This window comes from Canis aureus, chromosome 8 (genome assembly GCF_053574225.1).
Source record: "Canis aureus isolate CA01 chromosome 8, VMU_Caureus_v.1.0, whole genome shotgun sequence".
NCBI classification, from domain to species: domain Eukaryota; kingdom Metazoa; phylum Chordata; class Mammalia; order Carnivora; family Canidae; genus Canis; species Canis aureus.
In genome coordinates this window covers 17,102,112-17,116,784 of record NC_135618.1, presented here as the reverse complement: position 1 = coordinate 17,116,784, position 14,673 = coordinate 17,102,112, and the positions used below count along the sequence as shown (strand labels likewise).

Below are 14,673 nucleotides of genomic sequence, written 5' to 3'. Positions count from 1 at the left end.
ATAGGTTTCAATCCTTAGAAGCCTTATTTTAATTTATAGTGGCCATATGGACTGTTTTAATAGGGGACAGGGAAGTGAAAATGTCCATCAGATCTTTTTTACCAAGCCAACTGTGAGTCCCAAAGAATTTCCTTTTAATTTATTTATTATTGAGGATGAGTATTTGTGCTCATTATAGGGTATTTTGGGGCATTGGGTAATATGGCTATGGGAAATTGAAGCAAGGCAATAGTTCCAATAGTTAAGATGTATCATATGTTCAACATTATGTTCAACAACTCCCCTAAGATTATAAGTGGTATCTCATTTGAACTTAGTGGAATCTCCAAGTATAACTGTAATTTGAGCCCCTGTATTGATTAAGGTCATGAAGTTTACCCACTGATAGAGCTCAGTAGATGTTAAAGTTGATTCAGAACCTATGTTACAGAGGCACAAAAACCAATTAGTTTTGTCTTTTTGTAGTATAATTTCTTGTAGTAAATTTGGATTTCCAACTGGGTCGATAGATGGACTTTTTGTGTGTGTGTGTGTGTGTGTGTGTGTGTTCATTTTTTGTTTCCTTCACGTGTATTCGGGATTTTTTTTTTAAATTCAGGGTTTTTTTGTTTGTTTGTTTGCTTGCTTGTTTGTTTGTTTATTTGTTTGGTTTTGCAAACAGTGGATATACTTTGGGGAGGTCTTCTCCACCTTGATTATATTTATATTTCTTCCTTCTTTGAGTTTCATGTTAGTATCACCAGGGTTAGGGTCCTTCCCCATGGCAATAGTTGAATTAACGACTTGGCTGTGCCACACAGGTGTCGTAGTTGTTATCCTTATAATCCTATCAGGATCCTTTTTGGTGACAGAGGCATAGTCAGCAGCAGCAGCAAAGGCATTTTGTTGGGTCCCAGTGAGAAATCTGCTTGTAGGAGCATAGACATCAGCATGTCACATGGAGAGTGCTCTTCCTCCATGTGAGTGACCACTGAATGGGCCAGTATAGTGTCCTGGATATCTGTCTTTTTCCTGAGAGCTCTATAGGATGGGAACTAATGCTGCTTGAGAGTCAAAACCAACAGTTACATGGTTTTTGAGTTGTTCTCATTATACTAGCATTAGTCCTGGCTTATGCTAGAGTCAAGAAAAAAACAATCCAATCTGAGAATTACAGATAGGTCTGTATGCACACAGCTCAGGGTCCCTTTAAAGAGGGCCCCAATCCCACATGCCTGTCTTTAAATGCCAATCAGCAAAGCTTCCAATTTAGGTTTAGTAGGACTCAGCAAACACAGTGTGAAGAAGCACAGTTCAAGGCACAAACTTTCCAGGAGGCAGCAACACAACTAAAGGACATACTAGTCATCAGGCAGCAATGTCATTTAGCAAGTCAAAGTAAGAGAAGACGTCATTGCTCAGATTCCTTGCTCACTGTTCCAATTGTCATGGTCACTCCTCAAAGACAGAATGGATCCACCCTCACCCAAAATATGGTTCAGATGTTGAAACTAATGATGCCACACTTACACCAAGAGGATGCGGAAAGGTTTATTACATACACAATGGAGCTTTTTGAGGAGAACAGGGCAGGTTCTCCAGCAGATCCAATATATGATGTGAGACCAGAGAGGGACAAATAGCTTGGGGTTTATGTTGGGGGTTGGAGCTGTATTGGGTTAAGAGTTCTCTCGTGTGGACCATGTTTGCATGGTTTGAACTACCTGTTGACTCTAAAAAAGCACCCAGGCTTTCTTATCAGTTTTCCCAGATAAGTGGCAGAAGGTGATGGGGAAGCAGTGAGAGTCAAAAAGGACCAGCAGTCAAACATCAAATGTGGAACCAGACTATTACATATATGATTAATTAACTATTATTCAAGAATGGGGATAAAATCAAATGTTCTTTTAAAAACTGAATTTATCATAAGTAGAATCTCAGTGAAGGAATGAGGACTGAAGAATATACTTCCAGTCAAAGAAACACAAAGCCAGAAGGAAAGTCTAAGATGTAAGATGAAATGGGGAGCAAAGTTATGGGTAATGTGACCTGGGAAAACCCATGATGAGGCCCAGTTCTCTCAGAGTCTGCTGAGAGACTCATCAGCTTACCTGGTTACATTCACAGAGCACCAAGTTGGTTACTGACAATGTGGCAACATGCAAGGTAAGGAATGTCCCAGACCTCCTGGAATCTACATTCTCATGGAGAAAAGAAGGCTGTGTGCACACAAACTGGCTGCCCCTGCTGTCCCTGCTGCTTCTGCAAATTCTTGTGGTCCAACTTCACATTCTGTTGTTCCTGTTCTTTGATTTGACAGCTGTTCACCTCAGGTGCAAGTACACGATTGCTCTTCTACTTCCGACAAAACAAAGGATATTGAGTCTTATGTGCACAGAGCTTCGGGCATTTACCCTAAATCAGAAAGGGGAGAGGGCACGTCAGTTACTGAAACAATACCCAAGTACCTTACACTGACACTTGAGACTCCTTATAACATCTTGGAGCTGCTTATACAGCCATAGATCAACAGTAACTTCCTAATAAAGCTTTTTTTTTTCTAAGATTTTTATTTATTCATGAGAGACACACAGAGAGAGGCAGAGATACAGGCAGAAGGAGAAGCAGGCTCCCTGATGGGAGCCTGATGTGGGACTCGATCCCTGAGCCAAAGGCAGATGCTCAACCACTGAGCCACCCAGGTGTCCCCCTAATAAAGCTATTTAAAATGAAGTATCCCTTTCTTTGTTCTCCCAACCAACTTTTTCCTACCTCTTCTTTACCCTTTGTTCCAATCTGCTTCTATTATTGTTCACTGTATTCTTGGTGAGCCACCATATCATGATTCTAACGCATACGATTCCTGACTTTGGAAGATTTGTGCTTGATTGCTGGATTGCCTCTTTATCAGTTGTGTGATTTTAGGCAAGGTTACTGAATTTTCCCAAGCCTTAGAGTCTTAACCTGCATGATACTAATAGTACTTAATCAATCATATAGTGTACTAAGGATTAAAAGCGATACAGCCTACCATGTGTTTTGCTCAAAGCTTGGCACAAATGACAAAAGTAATGTCAGCAAATATCATCGACCTGTTTCCTCCACTGAAATGTAAGCTTTTGAAGGTGAGAGACTGAGTCACAATCTGCTCGATGGCTCAGCATCACCTAGCCCTGTGATATGCATAGTCATATATAGAGAGGACTCTCTTTCTCTCTCTGTTAATAAATTAACATTTATTCTCAAATTCATTAAGTACAAATTCATGTTTAATCCAACCATGAGATTCATGCTTCTCTCTGCTTCACATCCCTCTTTGTTTTAGCTCGATTTTTAAAATCTGCTTCTGTTTCTTTACCTTTTCGTCTTCTCAATCTCAACAGTCATCAAAGTCCCAAGAGATAGGCCAGAAGAATGATTTAAAAAAACAAAACAAAACAAAACAAAACAAAACAAAAACAACCTTTTTCATCAGGCAAAGCAGGCATAGAATCTAAATGGCATTCGATTGCGGACCTGCATTGGGACAGGGGCCTTGAGCATGGGCCGTGACCTCCGGGCCACAGCAGCAGGCCGGGCCCAGCTCCCGGCGCACAGCTAGCCAACTCCGCGTGGCCGCCCTGTGTGTGGTTGTCCCCCGGGGCTCTGGCAAGGGTAGCAGGAACTTCTGTCCCCTTGCTGATTTCTTGAGCATGACGCTCCCAACTCCATCACGGTGGTGGCTGCCATTAGCTGATGAAGCCAATGAAGCGGGCAGCACTCCCCGCTGCAACTGGCCTGCAAAGACGTGGGAAGGGGCCAAAAACTCGGAACAGAAAGCCGGGGCACTGGATTTTCTTCGGGCTGTGTTTTTTAGAAAGTGGAGTCCCCTCAACAAGTCCTTCTACACCGGCTTTGAGCAGGTGCTTCCCCAGCCACTCGAAGCACCCCCCTGCTGGGCCTCATTCCTTAACCTCCCTAAGTTAGTACAGTTAATGCTGTGGTTAATGGTTTCTGGAAAGACGATATCCATCAGCATCTGAGTATACACGTTTTGGCCTAAATATTGAGCAATCGTAGGTATGTGATGCAAAGCCTGGGTGTGCCCGCCTGGAGAACGTAGCTCGTTAGGATTAATCTTTTACAGAGTGACTAATGCGCAGGGAATGGGGCCCCTTCCTCTCCAACTCGGGGAGATTCCGTCCAAGTTTTCCAACAGGTCTCTTCAGAAGGCAGCTGGTCGCTCTTGAAGACTCGGCTCAAAGATACGGACGTAAAAACCTTGATATATGTATATATATATACTTTTTGACTTTTGTATACTCTAGCAGGTTCTTGCAAATCAAACAGCAGAACCGAAGCAGAAGACTGAGTGCCGAATGCACGCCCAGTGGGGGGAGAAGTGTGTGGGAATCATCCAGCCTCCTTCAGGAGCTACAAGTGCAGCCTGCTAGAACTCTGTATTTCCTTCTGTTCTGATTCCCCAGCTCTGCCAGACTTTTGTTTGAAAAAAGCATCTTTATGAGGCAGTACATTTGTTATGTTGTATCTGAGAATACTTTTCTTTCACCTTGGTTCCTGCTTTTAACTTGAGTGAACTGACTTGCTCGCTTGAGCTGCCCTTACAGGAGAGACCAAAAGAACACAAGCCAGGTGACATGAGGCCCAAGACCCCAGGCCGACCTTATTAGGGAGATATATTTTTTTTTCCTGCCAAAATTAGCATAAGAGCATTAAGAGTTTTTGTACCAGTGCCGTAGTCAGCTAATAAAAGTCAAATCCTTTTCCAGGGAAATGTAATCGTTACTCCTTGTAGGGGGAAAAAAAAAAGGAAAAAAAGAAAAAAAAAAAAAGGAGGGGGATTGCTGTTTTATCAATAAAAGCATACCGAGCTGAATACCTACACAAAGAAATTTTCAGTATAATTTATGGCATTTCATCACGTTGAACTGCATTCCAAGTAATTCACCCTGGCAGTTTTACTCTCGAAATGGAAATCTTTATATTTTTTCTTGCCTTGATCAAATGAAATGAGTTTGTGTTCAACTATAGTCCATGTACTTGATAATTTGTCTGACTGGGTAAGGTTATTAGCAATTTAAGAAATAAACCCATTTGGATTTTCAGAGAGAGTTTAAATAGAACTAGGAGATTGCTATGATGATCTCTTAAAAATTACAACACACAACAGTGAGATTTAAGTAACAAGATTTTCCATACACCAAGGAAATTCAAACTCAAATTCCCTCGATTAATTTCCAGGGATTAGGTGGTTGGTATTGAAGTCAATGAAAGATACGTTTTACAAAGCTGAGAGGTCATTCAGTTCAGAAAAGCAGACCAAACACACACGATCTTCAGTGTTTCTGTGGTTAAAATGCACTCAGATCAATTGGGTGAGAGATTTTGTTAGATTCTCCAGTCTGGTCAGAATGAAGTAGACGGAGGTGGTCACAGCTAGAGGATCCTGAAGGTCTTGACTGATAAAATGTGAAGCCTGTAAGGGAACCTGAAGATTATTTAGCACAACCCCATAGTTTTATAAAGGAGGAAAGTGAGGCTTGAAGAGATTAAGTGACACGACTAAGACCACTCCACTTGTCTGTATAGGTGCTCACTGTCTTGCCTTTCCTGTAGAGATCTTCTAACTCTCCCATCCTATTCTTTCAGGAATTAATGATTTTCTTGAATTTTATTTTGATTCCTTTTGCTTTTACATTTTGTAGTGAGACTGATAATTCTTAGATAAAATACCAATATACAAATTTTTCAAAATTGTTACTTTTTAACTTTCATATAGCTTCTTGTGACATTACAAAGAGATGCAGATGGCATTTTACATTTGGATTCCGCTTTCTGATTTACAAAACACTTGAATATCTCAGACTTGCCAATAATAGAAGCCACTTACTATTTAACCAAATAAGGTTGAGCAAGGCTAAATGACTTTGCCAAGGTCACACAGTCAGGCAATAAAGAAGTTAGAATTTGAACCCAATACTTTTTATTGTGCATAACACAAAAACTGTGGATGGATAACTAAGGTAAAGGGGGTAACTCATAAGGTTCTCATTGAGGAGGAGGAATTAAACCAGTATTCATTTGCTATCTTTCTGTAAGAGCTTCACTTGGTGGCTAAAAGCATGAGATTTAGACCCAAATAGAAATCCCATTTTTACCTTATACTAGTTTGGAGACATTAGTTAAGTGATTTCTTTAAGTCACAATTGTCTGTTTAAAGATGATAGTAATAGCCATAGGTTTTCTATGACTATTAAGTGGCTTTTTTAAAAAAAGATTTTATTTATTTATGAGAGACAGAGAGAGAGGCAGAGACACAGGCAGAGGGAGAAGCAGGCTCCATGCAGGGAGCCCAATGTGGGACTCGATCCCAGGACTCCAGGATCACGCCCTGGGCTGAAGGCAGCACTAAACCGCTGAGCCACCCGGGCTGCTCAAGAGAGTTATGTTTCTATGAATTTCAGTTAACTCTGTTGGTAATTATCCTGTCTTTCAGAAAGTAAGCCCCTTTAGGGCAAAGATATGTGTTTTGTCTTTAATGCAGAGTATCAACAATGATAGAATATGTGGAGCTATGTAGATCCTCAGAACTTCATGTGTTTTTAGAAAAGATGTCCAATAAACAGTTGTTTTTATTGTAGTAGAGTTTAACATTGACTTTGAAAATAAAACCTACCCTGGGTTGACTGGCTGGTTGGCTTCCTATTTCTATATTTATTTAAGTATGAGATGAGAGGTGTGAATTTTCTATTCTGTCCTAAGGTCTCAATTCTCACATGCCTCTCATGTGGGAAGCATCTTGCTCTGCCATTGTTTCTCTGGTGTTTAAAATTATAGTATGTAAGTCTTGTAGCATGGTCTCTAGCTACTTGTGTGGCAAGCTAACCATATTATCTGATGCTGAACCAAAGAAACTGTCTAGTCCAGTGGTATAGGAAAATTGGCTACGTGGAACTTACTGATAAGCTATAGTATATGTACTGTACTTTTTGAAATTTAAGGGTTTTGATGATACACAATTTTTAATTTGCATGCTAGCTTTGGCTACCTCATGATATCCAGCTTGACCCAAAATGGATTTTTTGGGTTTTATGTTGCATTAATTTATTTGCAAATCAGATTGAATATAACACACAAATACATACACATGTATACGTGTAGACTTTGTATGACCAGTTGACTGAGGAAGAGAAAGCTTAACCCATCATGCAGATGCTTCTTCTGCATGATATTCAGGCACCACCCAAAAGTGAGCAGCTGCAATACAACACTGCCCTTTCTGGGACATCCTTGAAAGACAATGGTAATGGGAAATCCCACCAGTGGATGAAACTTCAAGCAAGACACCTAGATACACTGAATGGTAAATGGCAAGGGGTAGGAAGAGTGTATAGATCCATTGGCAGTGGCCAATGGCTTGGCTGCATGGTTAGAGATTTGGAAGGAACATGAATGGAACATTGGCAACAAAGAAATTTAGAAAAGAGGTATGTGGATAGACCTCTCTGAATGAGAAAAAAAAAAAAAAAGTGAAGATATCTGTGTAACATTTCAATGATCACCAAAGGGTAACTTTAGCAGAGGAGAATTTTAGCAATCAAGTAGATAGAATGAGCCATCTGCTGGATTTCAATCAGCTTCTTTCCCCAGCCACCCCATTATTGCCCAAAGGGTCATGAACTGTGTGGCCATGGTGGAAAGGATGGAAGTTTTACATGGGCTCAGCGATATAGACTTCTATTTACCAGTACCAACCTGGCGTCAGCTATTGCTGAATGCCCGCTATGCCAGCATCAAAGACCAACACGGAGTCCCCGACATGGCACCATTCTCTAGGGTGATCAAACCGGCTACCTGGTTGATTGCATTGGACTGATTTTGTCATGGGAGAGGCAATGCTTTATTCTTACTGGAATGTACACTTATCCTGAGTATGGATTTGCTTTCCCTGTACACAATGCTTCTTTCAAAACTACCATCCGTGGTATTTACCCACTGTCATGGTATTCCACACAACTGCTGGTTGGGAGGGTGAGGAAACTGCAACTGACCTCCAATTTGGTAGCTGGGGTGGGGCAGAAGAAACATACACTCCACACTAAGTGGATATTACCAAGTGGCCCCTGGAGTTGCACTGAAAGTTCTGAAGTCAGAGGGTGAAAACATCAGACTTGTATTGAAAACATTTAACTCTAGGAGAAGCAGAGATGTAGTGAGGTATCATTTGTGTTTTCCAGGCCCTAACAGCCTGAGGGTAAAAATAGGTTTGCAGGAACAGTTGCAAGGCATTATTTTCCTGGCTATTCACAGACCACTCCTACTAATTTTTTTTTTTTCCTAAATAGATCTGAGAGTCCTCAGAGGTGTCTCCTTACAAGGTCAAGTCCCTTTGGTTATTTGGTGATATTCATTATTTCCTTCTTCCCTGTTTAAGTGTGTAGGATCTGGAGCAAGACTCTTGGGACTAAGTCCTCTCATTATCCAAGTGAATGCAGTCAAGTTATAAGGAATGAATAAGTTAGTATACGTAGAGTACTTAGAACAGTGCCTAGCACATCGTAAATGCTTAATAAATATTAAATACGACAGTTGTAATTCCAATTAGAAAAGTGCTTTTCATTCTGTGAGTCAGAATCCATTGGTCCATAAATCGATTTAGTAAGACTAAGCAGCATGTTTTTAACACAAAAGAATATAGGATACAATATAATAGAAAATATCAACTGAGTGTAGAAAAGATCAGAGTGCATCATATGACAAGGGTCAGCATTGTTTCCTGAAACTATGTTTCGGTGCTCATGGGTATGTGTGCACCTATGCATGTACGTGTGCTCAACTGGGATAGAAAATAGATTTCTCACTGTACTTAATGATCAGAAAGGCAGATGTGTTATTTTTGCTGCTTTATCCGTAACCCCTAGTTCTTGGAACATAGCAGGAACTCATAAATATTGGTTGGGATCAGTGAATGGATGCATGAGAATGCTGGTGTTCTGTGGTCATGTCTCTGGTGGTTGTCAGTGTCCAAAGGGGCTATTCTGTTGCTAATGCACAGTCCAGGGGCAAAGGCTGCTGTTTCTATGGCTGCCCCCTGGCATCTACACCAACGTCACAGACGGAACTCAGTTCTCTGCTGAGGACACATCTTCCCCTGGCTGCAGACGATGCTGAAATCAGGGTTGTTGAGGGCTCCCCTTCCAGTGTTCTCTTGATTGAGGTGAAATTAAGTGGTTGGTTTCATCCGCAGCCACCTGACACTCAGAAGTCTGTGAGGCTGGCTATAGGACATGGACTGTAGATACGCTGTCATCTTCAAAATCATCTCCTTCTTCTGACATTAGCTCATTTTTCTTGAACCACAACTACCTTCTTTGGGATGCCTCAGTGGTTCAGTGGTTGAACGTCTGCCTTTGACTCAGGGCGTGATCTCAGAGTCCCGGATCGAGTCCCACATCCGGCTCCTGCGTGGAGCCTGCTTCTCCCTCTGCCCGTGTCTCTGCCTCTTTCTCTCTCTGTCTCTCATGAATAAATAAATAAAATCTTTAAAAAAAGAAAAAAAAACCTACTTTCTTCATTTCCACCTTCCTTGAATCTTTGTTTCTTTATCTTTTATTTTTTGGAGATACTAAATCTATCATAATAATCAAGGCCTATACGAAGCCTTGCCTACCTAGACCTATCTCAACATGCTTGTATCCTGTAGTGAACACAAGTGATCTCATGCGGTTATCAGGGCCTTTGGCAATATTCTTGGCAAGATACGACAAGCTACGGAAACAAGTCAATGGCAGTGTTAATTGAGACCTAGTAACATTATCTTGAGGAATTTAGGACACTGTGCATCCATTCAACGATAATATTCAAAACATGTAACAACCAGTTTGGGAAGAACACTGACCAGTAAAGTTGATGCCACGAACAATCAGAAAAGACTCCAGACATAAACGACATTGTAGCTGTGAGCCACCGAATCTCCACTTTAACTTCCATGATTATTTTGGGTCATGTTTTCAAAGATTCAGGTTAACAGAAATTTCTGAGTGATAGGGTGGAGGTTAGAGGACAAAAGAAAAGTGTGATTATTAAAATGTACTGGCAGAGGGTAGGTAGCTGATAGAATGATCAGAGGTTGTGTCGCTATGAACTGGGTCTAAATGAAGCTGTGTTTAACGACCATATCTTAAGAACCTCCAGAGGAGGCCTACCCTTGAGAATTGACTAGCAAGTAACTGCTTATATAATATACAGAGTTTTCCAACTCATACAAAACCATGTCATACACAGACATTTCACCTATTGATCTGACTTCCCTGTGGAGTTAGAGAAGACTAGGCTTTTTACAATTCATGAAATTAGAACATCATTCCTAAGTTGATGATAAGCCTGCTAACTGTTCATTCTGAGTTGGCCCAGAAATGCCCTATAACATTTCACAACGCTAGACCTTTCAAACTGAAAGATTAATTTTGATATGAAAAAAAAAAACCACCCAGGTTACATTCCTATTGCATTTGATCTTTGAGACGGTAAAATTCCCAATTATTCTAGGCTCTAAAACTTCTCTTTTTTTTAATTCCCCAACCTTAAATTTTTATCAGGAGCGCGGACAACAAATAACCACCCTTGATCAATGCTCACGTCTCCTTTAGATTCTCCTAAGAATTAAAACATCGCTTTAACATTTACATTGTTGGGGTGGTAGGTTTTTCATTTTGTCTGCGAGTTAAACATTAGCTATTTTTACCCTACCCTATTCTGTTATCACATTCAGTTACAAAATTATACTTGTTTGTTGACAGAGAGAGAGAGAGAGAGAGAGGGAGGAAAAAAAAAAGTTAATGACAGAAAGCATTTTGGAGGTGTTTTGAGAGGCCAGAGAGGAAACAGAAATGTTGTTTGCCATTTTTCTGAGTCTTATCTGCGTCCTCCCTGCCAAATATTCTTTCTTCTAGATTCTGGAGCACAGTTCTTAAATGTCCAGTTCCTCTTTGTTCCTCCTGAAAGGATGTGGGGGGACCGGGACTCCGACTCGGCCAAAAAGCATGAACCTGTTACGGATTTCACCTTTTAGGAAATGACAGAGTAATTACAGGACAACATGTCCTTCGTGAGCAGAAAGAGCTACCACAGAGTGCTCTCAGGGCTGGCGTGGCCTACTTCGGGGCGCGGGGTGATGCCCTGGGCGGGGGGACCCTTGAAACTCTGATGATGCACCCCTGGTATGTTCTACGTCCATCTCTCTCCCCCTTAATCTTCAAACCTCAGGCTGCTTTAAGGGGAAAATGTAATCCATATACGTCTGCCTCATTTTCATTTAAATCGTCAAAAAGTTGTTTTAGAAGAGTTCTTTGATGTCCTAGACTCCCTTGAGCTTTTTCTTAGCCTATTTTCTTAAAAACAGGAATTAGCATTTTCCCAGGTATGGAGGGGGCTCTTGATTCTCTTCCTCCCCAAATACAAACCCCACCATCCTCACCCCAGGTCTTGATTAAAAAATTAAGAAAATAAAAAAATAATAAATAGAGAGTTTGGAGTTGCCGAGGGAGTGCTGGAACAGAAAACAGCTTATCTGAGGATCAAAAGCATTTACAAATATGAACTCTTAATGCAGGGCCTCATATTGAGGTTAATAATTAACATTTCTGCTCTTTGGGGACCTCATTCTACCCGGGAGGACCTGCCCGGGGAAGTGCTCCCTCTCTCCATACTTGACTGGTGCCTGCCTTCTGGAGAATTCAGCGATGTGGATCTTAATGCAAGCGGTTTTTTTTTTTCTGCCTTATCATATTTTTGATAGACCTACAGATATGCCCGTGTTGAAACCCATATTTTTTGCCTTCCGGGTGGTATTTTACTTCTTTGCTTTGCACCTAATGCGTATCATTTTATTCTGGTTTTCACATTCAGGACAGACTTCTTAATCATTTTTAGATACACAAAAGTAGGCATATTCCATTTTACTGTGCACGGTATTATCCAAAGAGTAATCTCTGTTTGGCTAAAACTCAAGGGTTCCCACAGTGAAGTCCTAACTTTAATCAATGGAGAAATCTCAGAAAATTGTTTAGAAGAAATGCACAGTTAGAGAAAGAGAGCAAATGTTATAGTCCCATATTTCTCGCTTTTTGAAGACTTTTAAAATAAGGGAGTTAGATTTCAAATATATTTTCTTTTTCTTCAACACTGTTGAAGCTTCCCATTTCAGATTAAATTCAATTAATATTAGAGGGGATGAATCTGTGATAGTGGCTTCCATGAATCATCCAGAAGAAATCCACAATCATCACATACCAAATGGTGAAACATTTTGGAATCTGGATGGAAGATTCTAGTTTTGGAAGCTCAGGATTAATGGGAGGTTTTTGTATTGTTTTTGAAATGCAAGGCTGAACCTGCAACCCCATTTAAAACCTTCAGTGGCTGCTCACTACACCCAGAAAAAGGAACAAAATACAGGATTAAAAAATCCACCAAGCTCAGGGGCTCCTGGGTGACTCAGTCGGTTAAGTGTCTGACCCTTGATTTCAATTCAGGTCATGATCTCAGGATTGTGAGATGGAGCCCTGCATCAGGCTCACACACTGGGCATGGAGCCTGCTTAAGATTCTCTCTCTCCCTATCCCTCTGTCGCCACCCCCTTCTCTCTAAAACAAAAACAAAAACAAAAACAAAAACAAAAACAAAACAAAACAAAACAAAAAACAGTCAACCAAGCCCTTCAGGATGTCATTGGTGTCAATGTCTTTGCTGCCATCAGAGCCACAGAAACCCCACCTATTCTTCACTGGCTTATGCTGGCATATCTCTGCATCTCTGTGGATGCTGATGTCTATTTAAGGAATACTCTCCTGTTTTATTGCCTGCTGAATTTTTCTGCCATTCAAGGCCTACCTCAAAGGATATCTTCTCTGTGTAGCTTCCCTTAACTCCTTCAGGCAAGTTTATTATGATCTATTTCTTTACCTTTTGGTCTTCCCTGTGACAGTGTAAGCTTTTGGGGAGGGGAAGCACTGTCTAGCATCAATTGTTATATCTGTAGCATATTGCATGGTATCGGCCAGTGTGTTGCGCTAGGGTTGGTGATCTGCACATATCCTCTCCACAGCTGTAAGCCTCGAATGCTGCCAGGAGGAAGCCAATCAGGCTGGGCTCAGGGTCCCCCAACCCACTTCAACTGGGGCAGCCTGGTTTTCATCGGTGCTCATTCTGGGCTTCAATTGTAGCACATGTTAAGCATTTATTAGATATTTATTAAATGGATGGATAGACAAATGGATGGATGGATGGATGGATGGATGGATGGATGGATGGATGGATAAATATGCTGCAAAATCTTAGAATACAGTTCCTTTTGAAAAATCCACATTTATTAAGCACATGTATGCAGTGTTAGGTCCAGTGAAATCTATAAAGAAGTAAATAATTCGAGGTCTACTTGAAGAAATTTGGGATTAGATAGTGAGTCTGAGCTTTACTACATAAAAATTAATTAATTAATTAATTAACAGGAATTCCAGAGCCAAACAACAATGCAAGCCCCACAGGGGCTTTTGAGGCTAAAGCAACAAATGCAATCCAAACTGAAGTAAGAAGGGCTTGTGGGGCTCTAAATAATGCCTTCAAGAGTACAGTATTTTTAATTTGCCATATACTTTTCCATAGATAACCTCTTCTAAAACCTATCACTACTACACACTGAGAGTATTGCTACACATACTTTAAGGAAACACGAGGTAAGATAACAACACCAACAACAATAAATAGGTAAGTTAAGTGACCAGCCCAATTTTCATAGCTAAATAGCAGCAGAACAGAGAGAGAAGGTTCCACCAGGGGCAGGTCCACGTGTTGTAGGGCCTGATACAGTTTGGGTGGGGGAACATCATCAAAAAAGAAAGACAGCATTTAAATACAAAATTATAAGGTAAATATTTCTTTAGAATGACAAAAAGGTCACATTATATTTTTTATTAATTGCATGACGTACATTAATGATGCTTTTTTCTCCACACTTTTTTTTTTAAGATTTTATTTTTAAGTAATCCCTATGCCTTAGGTGAGGCTCAAACTCACAACCCTGAGATCAAGAGCAGAATGCTCTACAGACGGAGCCAGCCAGGCACCCCACATATTTTTAGCTGCATACTCCCATCAGACTTCCAGCCCTGGGATTTATCCTGTATCTATCTATCAGGACCGAAATTATAGTAATCAACCAGCTTGGTATAGTTGAAAACAAAAACTGGTGTAGGAATTGGCCTCCAGTTAGGCCATTTGCAGATTTAGAAGGGCCTACACCATTCATTTATGACCTCGCCTAGTGCCTCGATTAAGGGCCAGTCAGGTTTGAGCACATGTATAAAACCAAAAAAGCTTTTGTTTAGAGAGTCATTCAATGGTCCTTTTGATAATCAGAAAACCCTGCGATGCTGAGATGGGGGAGGGTTGTCATCTTTTTCAGAACTACATCACTCCTGAATTAATATTAACCTGAATAGTTTCTCCTTAATGTCGCTTATTATTTAATGACCAGCCCCAAACACCGTACATGGCATGAAGACAGCACATAAACCGTAGCTGGTGAATGACTGAAAGGATGAATGACAAGGCAATGTTTTATATGAAAGAGTATCATCCAGAGCAGCGATGCCAAAGCACCTGTTCCTGTGGTCCGGAGAGAGCATTTGGAGGATT

The 14,673-nt window shown here is 40.8% G+C and overlaps 2 long non-coding RNA genes across 2 annotated transcripts in view; one reads left to right on the top strand and one right to left on the bottom strand.

Moving 5' to 3' along the window:
* LOC144318394 (uncharacterized) overlaps nt 1-14,673 on the top strand; it is an 84,401-nt gene that overhangs the window by 17,014 nt on the left and 52,714 nt on the right. The gene's annotated exons all lie outside the window — the stretch shown is intronic.
* LOC144318395 (uncharacterized) lies at nt 1,518-4,281 on the bottom strand. The gene is made up of 2 exons (XR_013384271.1): nt 3,338-4,281; nt 1,518-2,394 (listed from the first exon to the last, which is right to left on the bottom strand). It is a non-coding gene; the product is annotated as an uncharacterized LOC144318395 (long non-coding RNA).